The sequence below is a fragment of the Somniosus microcephalus genome, chromosome 6, assembly GCF_052327205.1.
Source record: "Somniosus microcephalus isolate GS21.2 chromosome 6, FLI_Smic_1.0, whole genome shotgun sequence".
Taxonomy (NCBI): Eukaryota; Metazoa; Chordata; class Chondrichthyes; order Squaliformes; family Somniosidae; genus Somniosus; species Somniosus microcephalus.
The window spans coordinates 68,455,686-68,469,446 of record NC_140992.1 but is presented as its reverse complement, the minus strand read 5'-3'; the positions used below and the strand labels follow the sequence as shown (position 1 = coordinate 68,469,446).

At 46.6% G+C, this 13,761-nt stretch overlaps 1 protein-coding gene across 4 annotated transcripts in view; it reads left to right on the top strand.

The window, feature by feature from the left end:
• The first annotated feature begins 11,974 nt into the window (after nt 1-11,974).
• Nucleotides 11,975-13,761, top strand: part of veph1 (ventricular zone expressed PH domain-containing 1) — a 390,667-nt gene continuing 388,880 nt past the window's right edge. For 2 of the 4 annotated variants that reach the window (XM_085990362.1, XM_085990364.1), the window contains exon 1: nt 11,977-12,317. The gene's annotated coding sequence lies outside the window, so the exon portion shown is untranslated. Of the gene's footprint in view, nt 12,318-12,439; nt 12,606-13,761 lie in introns of all 4 variants that reach the window. The other 2 variants (XM_085990361.1, XM_085990360.1) reach the window with 2 other exon arrangements.

Below are 13,761 nucleotides of genomic sequence, written 5' to 3'. Positions count from 1 at the left end.
TTGCAATGTGATAGGAGCCACTTTTGGAATGTTCTCTAACATGCTATACATTATGAACATGTCCTCTTCTTCCTCAGCTTCCCCGCTGATGTGGTGTGCTCCATGTTTTTTCACTTCTCTCCCTTGGTTTTGCTGTCCTCCCCTTTTTGGTTTGGATTCCTCCACAGGTGATTTCACCCTGCAAGCTCGTTTTGTGTGTCCTTGTTTCCCACACTTGTAGCACTTTTCCTCCAGAAACCGGCATTCACTCGCCAGGTGATCGCCCTTGCATCTATAACATGCCTTCACATGCTCATGTTGTGGTTTCTGACGCATGTTCAACTTGTGCACAACAACCTGACCTGCAACTTGAGTAGCATTAGCCCTGTCTGAACCCTGTCTTTCTTTTACATCTCGGTTCGCTGTCTCTATGGCTTGAGCAAGTTCCAATGCTTTTTCATAAGTAAGCCCAGTCTTGGATAATAATCTGCGCTGCATTTGGTCGTCCATTATTCCACAAACTAGCCTATCTCTCAGCATTTCCTTCAGGTTGTTCCCATAATTGCAATCTTGTGCTAATTTATGCAACACCGCTACATAGTCCATTACACTCTCTTGCTCTTTCCTGTTCCTTGAATTAAACTTGAACCGCTGTACAATCTCACTAGGCTTAGGGTTGAAATGTTCTTTTAGCAAGTCCACTAATTCAACAAATGATTTGTCTCCAGGCTTTTCAGGACTGAGCAGATTCTTTGTCAAACTGTAGGTTTGGCTTCCCACTGAACTAAGCAGAATGGCTTTCCTTTTTCTGGCATCATTTATTTCATTTGCTTCGAAAAAATAACCCAACACTTCACAGTATTCCTCCCAGGTTTGTGCTTGACTATCAAAAGCAGAAACCGTTCCTATCGTGGCAGCTATGCTCTCTTCCAGCTGGTAGCTAACCGTAGCTCATAATTTTGTTGTTTAAATGTCCTGGCAGACTTTTCTTCTTTATTCAGGGTCCTTTCAGAGTTACCTCGTCGCCAAATGTGATAAATCCGTGTAGTGAGCCAAGGACTCGAAGAAGCGAGGTATTAGGATTAATACGAGTGCTTTATTAAACGATTGCGAAACAACCAGGCAGGCTTGCATCCAGGCATTGCACCTTTGCTGACCTTGACAGGAAGCAAACCTCTGACCTTAACAGGAAGCAAACCTCTGACCTTAGCAGCAGCATTGGCTACAGCACCACCTGGTGGATAACCTTAATCATAACATCCCAGATTACTATAGTTATCAGCGAAATCAGAGAAACAAACAAAAACTTTGGCTCTTAAATATGCTATTAAAAGTTAGACCCTTTTGGATTAGGTGTAACTGGGGTTTTAACAGCATACTGATTTTTAAACAAACGTTATGGCCCTGAAAAACGAATTTTAATTTGTGGTTTGTCAAATTTATCCATTTTAATAAAAATTAAAATTAAGAAACTTTAATTTTTTTTTAAGTTTGTTCATCTTTATTTCAGGTTTACCTTTCCCCATGTGAGAGCCCTAACCTTTGTTTTGCTCTCTATAACATTTTAAAAAAGTTAGAATCAAAGGAGCTTACTCACTTCCTGGTTCTTGGTCTGTGAGAATTCTGCATTATGATTGGCTGCTTAAATAGCTTGTTGATGTCACAGCCGCTCGCGCTATGGGATTCCCACTAAACTTTGTTGATTTCAATTGCACATCGGAAATGCTGAACTTCTCGCCACAGAGATCATGAGATCTTTGTAGGCAGTTTACTTTGGGGCCAGCGGTGAACGCCTTTGCTTTGGGACCGCAAATTATGGGCCATTGAATTTGAAGTGCCTTTGTTTATAATTGGCATAGCCGGCTTTCCATAGACTAGCTTTTGGCATCTGAGTGGGATTTAAGTGAGGTGATAAAGTAATCTTGTCCACCGAGGAGCCTATTTCACTCTCAGATAAGGGATCTTATAATATCGCCTAAATAACAACGGAAAATGCTGGAAAAACTCAGCAGGCCAGGCAACATTTGTGGAGCGAGAAATAGAGTCAACCTGACACGTTGACTTTATTTCTCTCTCCACGGATGTTGCCTGGCCTGCTGAGTTTTTCCAGCATTTTCTGTTGTTATTTCAGATTTCCAGCATCTGCAGTATTTTGCTATCATATTATAATATTGCCTTCCTCACCCTCCTCTGGGATGGCCATGATCCCACTTCCTTACAGGTGAGGTAAGGTTTTGGCATATTCACATTTAGATCTGGCACATACATGATTGATTGGGTGTCCTAACTACACAATTTATTTTAATGTGCCTTTCAATCCTTCTTAGGGTTACCAACTCTGGGTAAAGGCATTCCTGGATGTTTGATCATGTGACGTTCTGACAGCATGACATATGACTATGTGACATCTGATCACATGACATCTGCAAATGTTACTTCATTTACCTTATAGAGGTTAGGTTGCTTGTAGTTGAGTATGGTTGCTCATGGTCTCATGTTCGGAGAAGCAAGAGACCACAAGTGAAGAAGGGAAACCAGGGGCAGGGAAGCGATTTGCAGGGAGGAACCAAAGTGTTAAATCTCAAGAGTTTAATAACCTTGCTTGTATAACAGTTAAAAGAGTACGCAGGAGACAGAGTTCAGTTCACAGCCATCACTTTCCAGAATCTTCTCAACTCAATGCACTCTATTTCCCATAGTTCATTGCACATCACAACTACGGTAAGCTATGTGGGACAATTCAAATACAACATTCAAAATACACAACATCTCCTCCCCTGTTTCATTAGATGTCCCAATAGAACCACAAAATTTTTAAAACACAATAACCTGGGAATGAGGGTAGACTTCCTCCAACCATGGCTATACCCATGGGGATTATTCTGCCCCAGATAAAGGGTAAACCTCTGAATTACAAGTTCAAACATATAGGGGCCCACCGCTCTCTGGTAGGATACCAGCGGTCAACCTGGCTCTCCAGTTCATTGTCTCTCACAAGTGACGTCAACACAGGTGTAGGCGGCTGAGGTGTCTGTATACAGGTCTCCCTTGCTGATGAGATAGGGGCTGAAGCGGCTGCTTCCTGAGAAGGTGAGCCTCTTGGTGTAGAAGGCAGATGACCCACAGCGTCACCCAATGGCAGATAAACTGCTGTTGGTGGTTCAGTGGGTGTTGCTGCACTTCGTAGAAGCTGATCGGCGTGTCTCTTCCAGACAATGTCCTCAGGTGTCTGTACAGTGTAGGATACTGGACCAGTCTGTGCAATGACAGTAACAGGAACCCACTTAGGTCCACCACTGTAGTTCCGTGCCAACATATGTTCACCTGGACTGAAGACTCTGTCTTTGGAGCATTGTTCACGTCGCTTGATCTGCTTGTCCTGCTGATACTGTACCACGTCTTTCACCTTTGGTGGTTTCAGCAGGTCGAACTTGGTTCGTAGCTCTCTTTTGAGCAGTAGAGTGGCAGGTGATGCTTTTGTGGTCGCATGTGGTGTGTTCCTGTAACTCAACAGGAAACTATTCAGGCACGGATGAAGCGTTCCCTGGCCTTGCGATGCATTTAGAGAGTGTTTCATGGTCTGAACAAACCTTTCAGCTAGACCATTGGTCGCAGGGTGGTATGGTGCAGCCCTGATATGTTGTAGACCATTCACCTGCAGGAATGTAGCCATTTCTTGTGACACCCACTATGGACTGTTGTCTGAGACAAGTTGCATCGGAGATCCAAATCGGCTGAACACCTCACCTAACTTCTCGATGGTCTTCTCAACAGTGGTGGACCTCATTATAACAACCTCTGGCTACTTACTGTGCACGTCAACAGCCACCAGGAACATTCTATCCTCAAATGGACCTGCAAAGTCTGCATGACTGCGGTGCCATGCTTCCTCCGGAAAGTCCCAGGGGTGAAGAGGTGCAAGCTGTGGCACATTACGAACCCTCTGACATGAGGAACAGGTTTTAGCTTTGTCCTCAATCTGTCCATCCATACCCGGCCACCAGAAGTAGCTCCTCGCTATTTCTTTCATACGAACCATTCCGCAGTGTCCAGAGTGTAGTTGCTGTAACACTGGTTTCCATAGCGATGGTGGAATAACCACTCTCCTCCCCCACAGCAAACATCCAGACTGCACCGACAGTTTGTTTCTCCTTAAGAGATATGGTTTCAGGTTTGGGTCATTGCTGTCAAGCTTGCCCCTGACGATAATGTCCAGCACTGCAGACAACACTGGGTCGTTTCTGGTGTTTCGTCGGACCTGTGTCAAAGTAACAGGCACATTCTCCACCTGCCTAAAATAGCAGATGTCTATGCTACGCGTCATAGGCTTGGTGACTGTGGTAAACCACTGTAGTTCACTGTGTTCACTGTTGTTGTTGTTGTTGTTGTCGTTCACTCTTGTTTCACTGTTGTGCCTGACTATGCCTCAGCTGACTTCGCCCCTGGGCTACCGAGTATAAGAGCGGCCACATGGCAGCTCCTGGCATTTGGTCGTCCACTAGAGGCATAGTCCTGATCTGTCTGAAGTGCAATTCAGTAGTTAATAAAAGCCTGTTGTTCTGAACTCTGCCTAGCCTTTTATTAGAATTGATAGCGCATCAATTTTATTAACTACTGAAAAAAAAACGATGCTGCAGATTCTTAAGATCAAGTGCCTGGAACTCGACCCGCAAGAACCGGACTCGACTGCTAAGTTCTCGCACTGGCTGCACTGTTTTGAGTCCTTTCTGACTGCATCCGGCGAGACCGTCGCCGCCGATGCCGACAAGCTCAGGGTGCTGAACTCTAAAGTAAACCACCGAGCTTTTGCCCTTATCCGGGACGCTACAAGCTACCAGGGGGCTATCGACATCTTGAAGGAGCAATACGCACGCCCGGTCAACTATGTTTACGCAAGACATCTCCTGGGGTCTCGCAAACAACAGCCCGGGGAACCCACAGAAGCATACATACGGGCGCTGAAGGAACTCGGCCGAGCCTGCGAATGCAAGCAAGTAACAGCCACGGAACATACGGAGGAGCTCATCCGGGACGCCCTCGTGGCGGGCCTCAGGTCCACTCACACACGGCAGCGACTGCTGGAAAGTAGCGAGCTCGACCTGAAGAAGGCGATTTCACTCACCCTCTCGTTGGACGTAGCCCACCGGAACATGGAGGCCTACTCCCCGGACCGCGCGGCCGCCTCATGGATGCCGCAGCCGCCGCCACCTTGGGACGCAGCGCCGCCACGGGCCCTGGCCTCAACTGCTGCAGCGATGTCCCGCCCGAGCCAGAAATGTTATTTCTGTGGCCAAACCAAACACCCCAGGGCGCGCTGCCCCCCCTGTTCGCCAACCTCACCCGCGACTGCAAGCCTATCGCCACAAAGAGCAGGCGATACAGCACCGGGGACAGATCCTTCATAAGATCTGAGGTGACGCGGCTCCTGAAAGAGGGGATTATTGAGGATAGTACCAGCCCCTGGCGAGCCCAGGTGGTAGTCGTTAAGACTGGCAACAAGCAGCACCTAGTCATCGACTACAGCCAGACTATCAACAAGTACACCCAGTTGGACGCATACCCCCTCCCCCGCATAGCCGACATGGTTAATAAGATAGCGCAATACCGCGTTTTCTCAACCATTGACCTCAAGGCAGCATACCACCAAATCCCTATCCGCCCTGAGGACCGCCAGTACACAGCTTTCGAGGCAAACGGCCGCCTTTTTCACTTCCTCAGGGTTCCTTTTGGCGTCACCAACGGTGTCTCCGTCTTCCAGAGGGAGATGGACCGGATGGTCGACGAGAATGCGTTACAGGCCACGTTTCCCTACCTAGACAACGTGACCATCTGCGGCCATGACCTGCAGGACCATGACGCCAATCTTGATAAGTTCCTCCGCACGGCCCAACTCCTAAACCTCACGTACAACAAGGAAAAGTGCATATTCCGCACAGCCCGCCTCGCTATCCTTGGTTGCGTGGTGAAACACGGAGTCATCAGTCCTGACCCTGACCGGATGCGCCCATTGATGGAACTTCCCCTGCCCCACTGTCTCAAGGCCCTCAAAAGGTGCCTGGGCTTCTTTTCCTATTACGCCCAGTGGGTCCCTCATTATGCGGACAAAGCCCGTCCACTTATCAAGTCCACTTCCTTCCCCCTGACGGCGGAGGCCCACTTAGCCTTTCACTGTATAAAAGATGACATTGCCAAGGCCACCATGCACTCGGTAGACGAGTCCATCCCCTTCCAGGTGGAGAGCGATGCATCCGATTTCGCCTTGGCCGCTACCCTTAACCAGGCGGGAAGACCCGTGGCCTTCTTTTCACGAACCCTCCAGGGCTCCGAACTCAGACACTCCTCTGTGGAAAAAGAGGCCCAGGCCATTGTGGAGGCGGTGCGCCACTGGCGGCACTACCTGGCTGGAAAACGATTTACCCTGCTTACTGACCAGCGTTCAGTTGCTTTCATGTTCAACAACAAGCAGAGGGGTAAAATCAAAAATGACAAGATTTTGAGGTGGAGAATCGAACTTTCCACCTACAATTACGACATCTTGTACCGGCCAGGGAAACTCAACGAACCCTCAGACGCTCTATCGCGAGGCACATGCGCCACCGCGCAGATCGATAGACTACGGGGCCTCCACAACGACCTCTGCCACCCGGGGGTCACCAGGTTCTTCCATTTCATTAAGGGCCGCAACCTGCCTTACTCCATCGAGGAGGTCAGGACCATGACCAGGAGCTGCCCAGTCTGTGCAGAGTGCAAGCCGCGCTTCTATAGGCCTGACAGAGCAAACCTGATCAAGGCCACCCGCCCTTTTGAGCGCCTGAGTATCGACTTTAAAGGGCCCCTCCCCTCCTCTGACCGCAATGTGTACTTCCTCAACATAGTTGATGAGTACTCCCGTTTCCCTTTTGCCATCCCCTGCCCGGACACGACCACCGCTACGGTCATTAAATGCCTGCACAACCTCTTTGCTCTGTTCGGTTTTCCCAGCTATATTCATAGCGACCGGGGCTCGTCCTTCATGAGCGACGAACTCCGTCAGTACCTGCTCATGAGAGGTATTGCCTCAAGCCGGACCACCAGCTACAACCCCCGGGGGAACGGACAGGTTGAAAGAGAGAACGCGACGGTCTGGAAGGCGGCCCTCCTAGCCTTAAAATCTAGGGGCCTTCCGACCTCCCGTTGGCAGGATGTCCTACCCGATGCGCTCCACTCCATCCGGTCACTGCTGTGTACAGCCACCAACGCAACCCCCCATGAGCGAATGTTTGTTTTTCCCCGGAGGTCCACATCCGGTAACTCACTACCACACTGGCTGACGTCCCCAGGGCCCGTCCTGCTGAGGAAGCATGTAAGGTCCCACAAAACGGCTCCCCTGGTAGAGAAGGTTCACCTCCTCCATGCCAACCCCCAGTACGCCTACGTGGCATACCCGGACGGGCGGGAGGACACAGTCTCCATTAGAGATCTGGCACCCTCGGGGTCCACTGACCCGCCACCATTGCCCCCCACCACGACCCCCTCCGACACAGCCCAAAATTTAGTAGACCCAATTCTCACCCCTGTCCATTCCACCCCAGTGGACGGCATGCCGCGCCCCCAGGACCAGCCGGAGCCCACTCGCCCACCCAACACCAAAGGGGACGATACGCCGGTGCTGGACCCCGCTCAAGACGCGTCGTGGGAAGCTGTACCATCGCAACCGTCGCCACGAAGATCTCGACGGCAAACGAGGCCGCCCGACAGACTCGCCTACTCGAACTTTTGATACACTTCACCCCGCCGGACTTAATTTTAAACGAGGGGTGAATGTGGTAAACCACTGTAGTTCACTGTGTTCACTGTTGTTGTTGTTGTTGTTGTCGTTCACTCTTGTTTCACTGTTGTGCCTGACTATGCCTCAGCTGACTCCGCCCCTGGGCTACCGAGTATAAGAGCGGCCGCATGGCAGCTCCTGGCATTCGGTCGTCCACTAGAGGCATAGTCCTGATCTGTCTGAAGTGCAATTCAGTAGTTAATAAAAGCCTGTTGTTCTGAACTCTGCCTAGCCTTTTATTAGAATTGATAGCGCATCAGTGACAGGCAGCGGCAACCTGGAAAGACCGTTGGTGTTGCTGTGCAGGTCAGACTTACGATATCTAATGTCAAATGTGTGTGCAGACAACAGCAGCGCCCACCTTTGCATTCTGCTCGCAGCAAGTGACGGAATCCCTGTATGTGGCCCGAAGATGGTCATGAGAGGGCGGTGATCTGTTAGTAGGGTGAACTGTCTCCCGTACAAATATTGGTGAAACTTGCGAACGCCAAAAACGATGCTCAGTGTTTCTCGTTCTATTTGGGCATAGTTAGTTTCAGCTCTGTTCAAAGTCCTAGATGCGAATGCTATTGGCTTCTCTTCTTCGTTTGGCATGATATGAGAAACGACCGCTCCCACACCATATCACGATGCATCGCAAGCTAACTGTATTGGTAATGAAAGGTTAAAATGCGTCAAAGCCTTTGACTTCAGGAGCGTGTCCTTTGCTGTCATGAACGCCTCCTGGCACTTGTTAGTCCATTCCCACTTCTTGTCTTTACATAGCAATCAATGCAGCGGCCTCAGCATCAAGGCTAGGTTCGGTATGAACCGTCCATAGCAGTTCAGTAACCCTAGAAAAGAATGCAGCTGGCTGATATTTTCAGGTGCTGGGGCATCCACGATTGCCTTGGTCTTGGACAGTGCCTTGTGAAGGCCTGTGGCATCGATCACATGACCGAGGTACTCAACTGATGCCTGAAAAAAATCGCATTTATCCCTGTGAACTCTGAGTCCGTAATCCCTCAGTCTCTGTAGCGTTGCGTCCAAGTTACGCAGATGGTCTTGGTCATCACACCCAGTAACTAAGATATCATCTATGTAGCACTGGACTCCAGGCAATCCACTAAGGATCTGGTCCATAGCACATTGGAAAAGCGCGGGAGCTGATGTAATTCTGAAAGGAAGTCGACAATACCTAAATAGGCCCTTGTGCGTCACAATAGTCAGCATTTCTCATGACTGTTCATCCACATGCATTTGCAGGTAAGCTTGACAGAGGTCGATTGTGCTAAACTTCTGGCCCCCAGCAAGTCCCGCAAACAAATCATCAATATGGGGAAGCAGATATTGCTCCACTGACAATACAGGGTTAACAGTTACTTTAAAATCTCCACATATCCTAACTCCATCCCCTTTCTTGAGCACTGGTACGATGGGCGTTGCCCATTCACTCACGCTGACTGGTTCTAGTACTCCGCTTTCAACTAAGGCTTCTAAGTCAGCCTCGACTTTTGGTCTGATGGCATAAGGTACGGGTCGTGCCTTCATGAACTTGCATTTTCTATCCTGCTTAATACGAAGCTTCACAGTAATATCTTTCATGCTACCCAGTTCTCCATTAAAGACTTCTGCATGTTTCTTTAAGATGGCGGGTAAGCCTGGATCATTGTGTGACATCATGTAGACTGATAACCAATCCAATTTTATTCTCTCCATCCACGAACGTCCCAGCAGGGAGGGGTAGTCTCCTTTAACTACGTAGAGTGGTAACTTCCTAGTTTGTCCATTCAACTGAACTGTGACCTCAGTGATACCTCTCACGGTTACTCTTTCACCGGTATATGTCTTTAACGCTATGTTAGCTGGCTGAAGTAGAAGGTGCTTTAATGTCTTTTTGTAGACTGTCTCTGACATAAGAGATACTGCTGCCCCGGTATCGATCTGCATTCACACAGGCTGCCCCTCTAGTAAGGGTGAGACCCAGTAGTCATGCGAATCCCCAGCTATAGTCAGCACGTTCAGTGATAGTTCCTCCTCTGAAGTGTCACTTGCCTCTGTTTTGTCCTGTTCTACAGAGCAGACATGCTTCTTTATCTTTTGTCTGAATGTTTTTTTTCTTCCTTCCGTCTTTGACGTTTTCTCTGTGTCCTTTTTATTTCTGCATGCGCGCTGAATATGTCCCTTTTTACCACAGCTGTGGCAATCCACGTCCACACACCAGCATGCAGACGCAAGATGCCCCGTTTTGCCACAACCGAAGCATGGCCCTTGGCTCTCTGTTCTTACTTTGTGCACTTTTTCTGTTGCACCCAACTGTTGAGCTTCCTTAGCTGCCAATTCCATGGAAATACTGATTTCAATGGCCTTTTGTAGAGTCAGATTACTCTCCGTTAATAATCTCTTCTGTATGGCTTCAATTCTCATACCACACAGTAGCCTGTCTCTTATAGTATCATTTAGCATGTCATTAAACTCACAGTGCTCTGGTAGTCTTTTTAGTGCAGCTACAAACATGGTCACTGTTTCTCCTTCTTCCTGGTTACGCCTGTGGAACCTAAACCTCTCAGCTATGACTAGGGGTTTGGGTGAAAAATGCCCTTTTAGTATCTCCACAATTTCGCTATATTGTTTAGTCCCTGGTTTATCTGGATGCATTAAAGTACGCAAAAGATTGAAAGTCTTTGGTCCCATCACACTTAACAATGTAGGTACTACTTTGTTCCCTCCAATGTCATTTGCTTGTGTGAAGTATTCAAATCGTTCTGTGTACGAGCTCCATCGTTTGACATTCTCATCAAACAGTCCAATGTTACCAATAATTCCAGCCATTTTCCTTCTCTCAGGCTCCTAATTATCATTCACTAAGGATCCTTCCAATGTTGAACTCAACTAAAATCACTATCAGTATTTTAGTGCTTCAATTCACAGATCGTTTCACAGTTGAATAAATGTCCTTCCTGATTTACTCACTTTAATTAACTGTCCATGGCACAAATAACAGTTTTAAACACGTAAAACCCGACTATCTTCTGCACAGCAGAGCCACGTAAGTTCAGACGTCCTCGTCGCCACTTTTGTTAAATCTCAAGAGTTTAATAACCTTGCTTGTATAACAATTAAAAGAGTACGCAGGAGACAGAGTTCAGTTCACAGCCATCACTTTCCAGAATCTTCTCAACTCAATGCACTCTATTTCCCATAGTGCATTGCACATCACAACTACAGTAAGCTATGTGGGGCAATTCAAATACAACATTCAAAATACACAACACAGAGGTGGGAGGAACTTTAATTCCACCAATGGCTAATAGTAACTCACTGAAATTGTGCTGATAACTGATAACAATACTGGTAACACTCAGATTCTTCTCTCAACCAACAGAAATACAATAACTCATTGATAGTCTATATGTAACTGATAGTATTAGATGTAACACCCCAATATCCTAGTAGTAATCCTATAACCCACTGATAGTCACGCATAATCTACGGCCAGAATCCCCTGCACTGCACAAGGTCCAGTCAGGCACCCCAGTCGATGCCATTTTTAATAGGCCTGACCTCTCTCGCTATCTCCTTTGACTCTGGTTTGAACTTGAGTTGTGTGTGAAGGTGAGAACGCTGAACTGGAAGGCTGAGTAAGAGCCAATCAGTGTTTGGACTTTCAATAACGGCCTGAACAGACTGACCTGAACCAAACCGAGAAATTCCACAAAGGGAAGTGGGCTTGGTGTTTCTCATCACAGGGCACATTGTTCTAAACTCCAAGCACCAACATTTCGAAGCCATTCCCTAGGCTCTGAGAGTTAGAAATTACAGCACGGGAGGTGGCTATTCGGCCCGGTGCAGGAGCTCTCAGGTTAGACCCATTCCCTAGAATGCATCATCACCCCGGCCAATCAAATTCTAATTTAAATTTGTTCAGTTTTATTTTAATGTTTTATTAATTTACAGTCGATTTGTTCAATCACCCCCACCAGAAAGAGTAGACCCATTCCCTCTCTAGTTCTCCTTTTTAAACATTAATCCCATTCCCTCTTAAATGACGGACTAGTTTGCCTCAATAGCCAGCTGGTAAAGCAACCCGTGGTATAATAGAAAAGCAGAATATTGCGGATGCTGGAAATCTGAAAGAAAAACAGAAAATACTGGAAATGCTCAGCAGGTCAGGCAGCATCTGTGGAGAGAGAATCAGAGTTAATGATTGAGTTCTGACGAAGGGTCATCGCCCTGAAACGTTAACTCGGTTTCTCTCTCCAGAGATGCTGCCTGACTTGCTGAGTATCCCCAGCATGTTCTGAGTTTATTCCCTGGTCTAACAGCGGCGAGTGGCGGTGTTCAGTTGTGAGGTGTAATCGCTGGCGCTCGGGGGCGCTGTTGCTGCTTTTGCTGGGTCCAGTCCTAAACCGGCCGGACCTTTCACCATTGAGACGGGAATAAACATCGAGTTTGACTGGTCAGCAATTTGTTGCTGCGAATAAAAAAAATACACGAAACCTCGATGCGTTTTTGTTTTCGATTGTTGGGAAAGTTACAACCTGGAGAAAAAGTAAGTTATTAAAGTCAAATAACTTGCTGGAGCATTTTACCTGCCTTGCCACCTCACTAAACTGTCATGGCCAAATCTAACGGACAGATTAAGGAAATAGTTTTGCTTTCATTTATTTTCAGAAAATGTTAACTGTAGGATCACAAGAGAGTTTCCTGGTCTCTGTGTCTAATGGTCTTCCCGAGGATGCCTTTCCTGCGTTACACGCTGGATAGAGTGACTCCTGTAATGTTAATGGGGAGTCTTTTCTGGCCGTTCCCGGGACTTCTCGTAGAATTCTCCAATATGGTAATGATGATCCAAAAAATTGTCATTTTGTGAAATTATTTTTTCTGTATGTGGTTCTATATTCACGTGAGAGACTTACTTAACTGACATTACATGACAGTGCTTGAAACTTAAAGTCACTCTAACCACCTCTGTTGTAATAATTGGCGAATGGGTGCAGGTATTTGGTTTGGAGAAAGGACCGTAATATTGAGAGCATTTACCAAGAATATGGAGATCACAAAAATACGGGCTGGGGAAAAGTGTGCGTTAATGTTGTATTACGTATGTTTACTTATATCAATATATTTTAAATGGTATGCTTTTGAAAAGGGAAAATAAACAAAAACAGGACTCCTCGTCCTCCTTTTAATTGCCAATTAGGATGACATTGTTATCAATCAGAAATCCATTAAATCAAAAGTGCCTCCCTTTTTAAAGGGGGTGAAACAATAAATCCAAATTATAAGTAAAACAAAAGGAAACTTATCAAATTAAATCAAAATGTGGTTGCCCATGTCTACCATGCACTCTAGTCCCTCCGGTGCCCACCGGTCAGGGAAGGCCTTAAGCGTACTGGCAGACATCACGTGCTTCCTCTCGAGGGACACCTGGGACAGTACTCTTCCTAATTTTGTGAAAAAGCTGACTTGTTGATGAATGTAGTTTTGCTCCCTGTTAGTGGACAGTAATTTTGGATTTATTGTTGATTGGCAGCATTTACTGAAGCGAAGAGTATTACAGCAAATTTGCAGTTTTAATAAATTTGTTTTTATTGTGGATAGGCCAAGATATTTTGGGGGGTTTACTAATTTCACGCACTGGGAACTTCAAAGTGTATATTCTTATTAAGAGTGACATTTCCTAGGAATGTTGCCTGTGGTAGCATGAAGCTACTTTGTATACATTTTCTTTGAGTTATTGAACACAGAGAGATGACATATTTTAAACAGCAAGAAGAATGTTTGGGGCAACCTAAAATGAAGTATCCTCAAAATATTCCATTGGAAATCTTATGGAGCTTTCATATTTAATGGTAAAGAATTTTTGCAGGAATAATTGATTATTGTAATGTACAGTGGCTTGCTGCAGAAGATACATCATGGTTTTAGATAATTGAAAAAATGTTTGATGTCTTAGTGGTATAAAGTTTGATGTCTCAGTGGTATAATTCATT